Raw genomic sequence first — 6,907 nt, 5'->3', positions numbered from 1 at the left:
TTTTAAAGGAATTAATCAACCCTATTTATATAGCATGAAAGGTGTAAGTCCTTTTCACCGATTGCATTTGATTTAATAAATGAATTTTCCATTACTTAGGGTGACTTCTATCTTTGAATTTAGCAACTTGGGGAAAAGATAATTGTACCTGTACAGAACTAGAAATACTCAAATTTTAACCGGAGTCTAGGCAAGAAGCCAGAAATATCAAGCTAGTTCTAGGGTTGGTATATTCATGGCCAAAATTCCAGGGATTCTGTGCCTTCTTCAAGGGCATAGTTAACTTTTAGCCCAGCCCACCACTTTCAAATTGTCAATGCTAGGAATTCATCTTGAGAATACAGATACATCCTGAGTTTTGAGAAGATAAGGCTGGTATTGTTTCTCTGTGACATTGTTTTCTGTGGAATGGGCGGGATAAAAGCAAGGCATGACTGATTCCTTTACAAAAGTGCATGTCCAGTTGGACTCTGAATATCTGCATTTCTTGGAACAAATCACTCTCTATTTCCCATTTCCTCCTCTTCCATCTTTAAGTTTCTTGTATTACTGTTTTGAATGTCTTGATTATATCACTTTAAAAATGTTGTAAGTCATTGCAGAATTAACCTGATGAACCTCTTAGAGACCTTGAGGTCCAAGAAGCCCCTCAAATAAAAGCATGCAAAGGAACAACCCTACCTAAATCTCCATTTTTTGCCTCTGCTTCAGTGTATCACACAAACTAGCAATGGTGATGTCGTGACATTCTGAGAAAGAAAATGTGCAATCTTAATCACTTCCTTGAGCACATCATAAAATAAACTTGAAGGCAGTGGTCAGATAAAATCCTTCCAGTTGATGATTTTTTTTCCTCCCCCTACACCTTCTTTATCAAATGGTTATTGAGAACCTATATGATGAACTCTGTTGGGATAATTAAAGGTAGATTTTTTAACAAGATGGCTAAGGTTCCTAGTCTCAAGGGTCTTGTATTAATTACAGTAGGGTGGGAGAGGGTGCTGGTTCTCATGGAGAAAGAGACAATAAATAAGATAATCTCAAGGTGGTTGTAAGTGGTGTGGAGAGCAGACAGAGAAATGATTTGAGTATAACTTTCGGTGGGGCGCTCAGGGAAGCCCTCTCTAAAGATATGATATTTGATCTGGGACAAGAATGGAGTTGAAGCCCGTGTACATGTTCCTGGTTGCTTAGTTTGTTTTGGAGATGATGTAGTGTAGCCAGAACAGACAAAGACATTGGGGATAGGGGAGGGTTAAGGAAAGTATAGTGGTGGAGATGGGAAGATTTAGGGACCAGCGTGGGGAGAGAGGGAAGTTAAAGAGAGAAGATTAGAGGGATAGGCCAGGGCCAGGTCAGTGGGTCTCCTAAGGCAGAATTTTTTAAGTGCATTGAACCCACTGGAGGACTTTTAAACTTTCAAAGAGCACTATGGCTGCTAAATGGAGAATGCACTGTAGGGCTAAGAGGGGAGAAAAAGAGATCAAGGAAGATGCTACAGGAGTAGACAGAGAGAAGATATCGGTAACTTGAACTAAGGAGGCAGCAGTGAAGGTGGAAGTCAGCACATGTAGACTTTCTTTGTTAAATGATATTTTATTTCCATTACAGAAGTAATATATTTCTGTGGTAGAAACCCTGGAAAATACACAGAATGTCCCCCAAAATAATAAATCATAACCCTACCACTCAAACATAATCACTGTAACGTTTTTGGTATCTGTCCTGTAGAAAACCTAGAAAACCCTGGGACCTGCCCGCCCCCCAGTGAAACAGTTTATCATCTTACCACTTAATTTTACACAGGATATTTTTGGTATCCTATGAACTCTTTTTGAAGCCAATATATTATTTTTATTTTTTAAGATTTTATTTATTTATTTTTAGAGAGAGGCGAAGGGAGGGAGAGAAACATCAATGTGTGGTTGCCTCACTGAGGCCCCCAGCTGGAGACCAGGCCTGCAACCCACGCATGTGCCCTGACTGGGAATCGAACCAGCAACCCTTTGCTTCGTAGGCTGGCACTCAATCCACTGATCCACACCAGCCAGGCTGAAGCCAATATATTATTTTTAGGAAACTGGTTTATTCTGGATATTCTGATAAAACATCGTTTTTGGCTTAAATAGACTAGAAAACAGCTTGCTCTAAGCTGTCTGGATGAAAAAAATTAATAAATTCATGTGCCATAGAGTCACTTTCCTCATTTATTTACTAACTACTTTACTATACATGAGGTACTGGGGGCTATGATCTGTGGTGTATGCTCCCTTTATTTACTATCACCTCCCAGGTCTCAGATTGGTTACCTATACATTCCATGGGACTGGGAAGACTGGATTTGACCTTCTGACTGTCTCTGTGAATTGTACTGTTCACCATCCCTGCTTTTGTAAAGACTTTGCAAAGGCTTTCCTGCTAGAACTCCCATGCCATTTTTGGAATCTTTTCACTGGAAGCAGCCTGGTAAGAGGCTGCCTGTGGGAGGTCTGCTCTGGCCAGTAGTGGACCAAGGAAATCTTTGGGGCTAGGAGCACCAAACATTAATATTTTTTCCAGGTTTTTGCTCATAGACCCTTCACCTTTCAGAAGTACTTACCAGTAAGAAAAGAGAACTGGACTTCCTCCAGGCAGGGATTCCTGAAACATGAAAGGGCATAATCTTGCAGTAGTCTCCTGCAGCTTTCTGAGAATGTGCCCTTTGCACCTCTTCTTCTGGTTTAAAAATGCAATACATTTTACAAGTGTGCCATATCTTGTTTATTGTTAAAAATATTAGTAGTTTGTTTGCCTTGTGCTTTCAAGCTTTCAGACTGGTTTTATATAAGTTACTCTAGGAAAGAAACATTTGAGACTATACTTGATCTTTTTCCAAATACCTGAAATTCAGCAGAATGGGATTTATCTTTGTCTTCTAAGCTTGGTTCTCCTGTTGTCTTTCTTGACTCAGGTAAGAATCTTACCTGTTCTAAAGTCTCCTGTCAGAGAAAGGGGAGAATCTTTTCTCACTCATTTCATCTATTAAGAAAGAACATCTGTGCAAGTTCAGAAAAGCCTCCCAAATCTTTTCCTCCCATCCATTCTACTGAACACTACTTCAGTTCAATAAATTTCTTCCATCTTTAACTGGGTCTGTTAAGCATTCTCCCGCAATATTCCCCTATTTGACCCTCTGCGCTACAACTAGAGTGATCTATTGGACCTTTTTTTCTTTTTTAAAAGTAGTTGATGATGACAGTTACCAAATTATACAATACAGTACCACACATCCAGATAATCTCTGAACTTCTGGCATGTACAATTTCCCTTCATTTTCTAAGTTGATCTTCTTCCCTTTCTCACCATTTTGCCCCTTGGTCTAGCTATATTGATCTTATTATCTCTTCAGTGTGTTAAATTTTGAGCTTTATACCACGGCACCTGCTGTTTTCTCTACCTGGAGTATCTTTCTCCTCCTTCCCCAAGTTTCATAAACCTATTCATTCCTGGAGAGCCAGCCCTAACATTAGCTTTTTCGGAGCTCACCAGGCATCCCTTTTACATTCCTGGAGTAATTTGATCAGTATGAAAGCATTGTTTCTTTTTGGGTTTTGGGAGCCAATCAATGGTAATTTATTCATTCATGTTATTACACAATATTTATTTTGTTCCTTCTATGTGCCAGATCCTATATTAGTTCTGAAAGATACAGGGATGAACAAAATAAGGACTTGCCCTCCATGAACATGTGACAGTCTAATGACAAGACACCTACAAAGAGAAGGACAACGATAGGGTAAAAGCAGGCTGCCATTTGGGGGCCATTATTACTATTATTACAGATTTTGATCCCTGTTTGGATCAGGCTTCTTTCTTCAGCCCTCTGGGCTCACTTAGGCACTTAGTTCCCTGAATTCTGACAGCATGAACCGAGATCTGTGAACTGATGGGCAGAGAGATGGCTTATTGGAACACAACCATCACGATTGGGACAACAATACAGAATCAGATATCTCACTGGCATTATTTTTACATTCTAAGATCCCTCAAATAGTAGTCCTGCCAGAGCTCTGTTCTCATTCCCTGCATGAAGAAAAATTGTTTTTATTTTTAAAATGGACTTTATTTTTTGAAAGAACTTTTAGGTTTACAGCAAAATTGAGAGGAAGGTACAGACATTTCTCATGTACCCCCTGCCCTCACATATGCCCAGCCTCCCTATTAGCAACATCTCCCATCAGAGTGGTGCATTTGTTACGCTGATGAACCTGCACTGAAGCATTGTAATCACCCAGAGTCCACAGTTTACATTGGGGTTCACTCTTGGTGTTGTACATGCTGTGGGCTTGGCCAAATGTAGTATGTGTGTATCCACGATCATAGCACCATACATAGTGTTCTCATTGCTTTAAAAATCCCCTGTGCTTTTCTGATTCATCCTTCTCTCTCCCCAGCCCCTGACAACCATTTATCTTTTTGATGTCTCCATAGTTTTGTCTTTTCCAGAATGTCAGATACTTAGAACTATACACTATGTGGTCTTTTCAGATTGGCTTCACTCATTTTGTAATATGCATTTGTTTTCCCATTTTCTCTTCATGACTTATTACCTCACTCTTGCTAATGCCGAATAATGTTCCATTGTCTGGGTGTAGCACAGCATAGTGTTTATTTATTTCTACTTATTTGTTTATTTTTTTCCTGTTGAACTTGGGTTTGTGGGGGTAGGGCTTTAATGTTTGGTTCCAGGCACACAGTAGGAACTTACTTAGTATTTACTGTGTGAAAAAGTGATAAATGAATAAATGAGACACGATGCTTTCTCTTTTTCTCCTTTTCCTTATAGTTTGTTCTTCTTCACCTGGAAGCAGCTTCCATACTGAATGGAAGTGTACATTTATGGATGAGAGATGACATTTCATTTTGTTTCCTTCGCAAATAGTCTACCATCATTTCTTAAACTCAAGGGTGAGCAAAATTAACCCTTTGGCCAAATCTTGCCTGACACCTGTTTTTGTCAATAAAGTTTTATTGGCATACAGACACACCCATTCATTTTTGTATTGTGAATGACAGACTGGAGTGTTTGTGATAGAGACCACAGGAGCTGCAGGGCTGAAGACACAGACATCTGGGCCTTTCCAGCAAAAGTTTGCTGACCTCTGCTCTAGCCCAGGGAAGGAGCTGGAGGCTGAGATCAAAGTGGCAGAAGTGATCACGCATAGGAACATTTCTATAGCAGCAGCCATTATGTCCTTTTATAGAGAAATACATTTCTGAGATTTATTTTGATTTGTGTGTTGAATATAGAAATTATAAAAGAAGATCTGGTGAAAGGTCTGGTTGCTTTGTTTTAGTAATTATAAGACAATGATTTTGACCTAACTTATTTTAGGATTAAATAGCTGTTCTCAAAGTAACATGAATCAGAATGACCTGGGGGCCTGTTAAACTGCAGAGTGCTGTCTCTCTCCAGGGAGGTTCTAATGCAGGAGGTCTGGGTGGGGATCTGGAGGCTGCATTTCAAGCCAGTTCCCAGATGTTGCTGATGCTGCTAGTCTGTGGACCACATTTTGAGAAGCATTAATTGAAAACAATGGCTCTAAGCCTTAGCTGTCTCAGAACCACCTAAGGAGTTCTAATTTTTTTTGTTTAAAAAATAAAATATGATTGGACCCCACCCCAGAATTACCAGATCAGATTCCCCAAGGTTGTTCTGTGTTTTTAAAGGAATGATTCTGAAGAATACTTATTTAATGATCATGCTTTTTAGAACTATCACATGGGCTTCACTGATGAAGATATACATAATATGTTTTGACTAATACATTTGAAGTACCAATTAGATATAGATTTCATTACATCCTCAGTTTGAAGAAAAACTGTAAACTAAAATGTTGTTTATTGTATGTACATTGCATTTGGTTATCAGTGGGCTTTAATAAACCTGTAGTCTAAAAAGTATGCTGTATTCAATTCAGCAAAATTCTTATTTTCCTTAGTAAATACATTTTGATTAGTATTAGTTTGTAAGTTTAGTTTTTTCACTATGTAAAATTAATTGTAATTCTATACTTGATAATATCCCTTTCCACTTTTTCTGAAAGTGAGTGAGGTTTAATTTTGAAGGGAAGGATAAACATCTCACATGTCATCACCCATTCATAGTTTTATGGTAGCAAGTTTAAAAGCACAGGTGCCTTCTAGAAGTAGCTAGAAATGGCACAAGAGAAGTTTCCTTTCCTGGCTCTTCCTCCTGTGTGCGCAGGGAGAAAACATATGGGTAGGTGCTTTTTTGAAACAATATAAAGCCCTGTTGCTCTGGATGTACTTTTGTTTAGAGATCTGCTTCTCCTCCATCATCACTTCAGCATACCATATAGCTGTGTTCATTTTGTAATGTTCTGAAGCTCAGTATTACCATATGTTTCAGACTATAAGATGCACCCCCCCAAATTTGGGAGGAATATGGGGGTGCATCTTATAGTCCGAATGTAGCTTACCTGGCTCACTTGGCAGGGTGGGGGGTAGCAGCAGTGGAGTGGGGTCACAGGAGGCAGGAGCACGACCACATTTTCTGCTTTCAAAATGGTTTTCCTATTTTCCTCCTCTAAAACCTAGGTGTGTCTTATGGTCTGGTGTGTCATAGAGTCCGAAAAATACAGTATGTCAGAACACAAATCAGGAAAAACAACCACGCATAATAAGTGTAGAGGAACCAAATCTTTGGTACTTTGGCAGCTGATGTAGTAACCTCGACAATCAAGGGCCATGCAAAGATCCCTTAACCACTATGTTTATGAAGACCAAGCATTTTGGTCATGCTTTTGGTCTGCACATTTAAAAGAAATGACAACAAAACAAAACAAAACAAACCACAACTCTTTGGCTTTAAAAGAATAGGAATAAATACAAAGATTTGGGTTTA

The sequence above is a fragment of the Desmodus rotundus genome, chromosome 11 (genome assembly GCF_022682495.2).
Source record: "Desmodus rotundus isolate HL8 chromosome 11, HLdesRot8A.1, whole genome shotgun sequence".
In the NCBI taxonomy this organism is placed as follows: Eukaryota; Metazoa; Chordata; class Mammalia; order Chiroptera; family Phyllostomidae; genus Desmodus; species Desmodus rotundus.
This window is presented reverse-complemented; position numbering follows the sequence as displayed.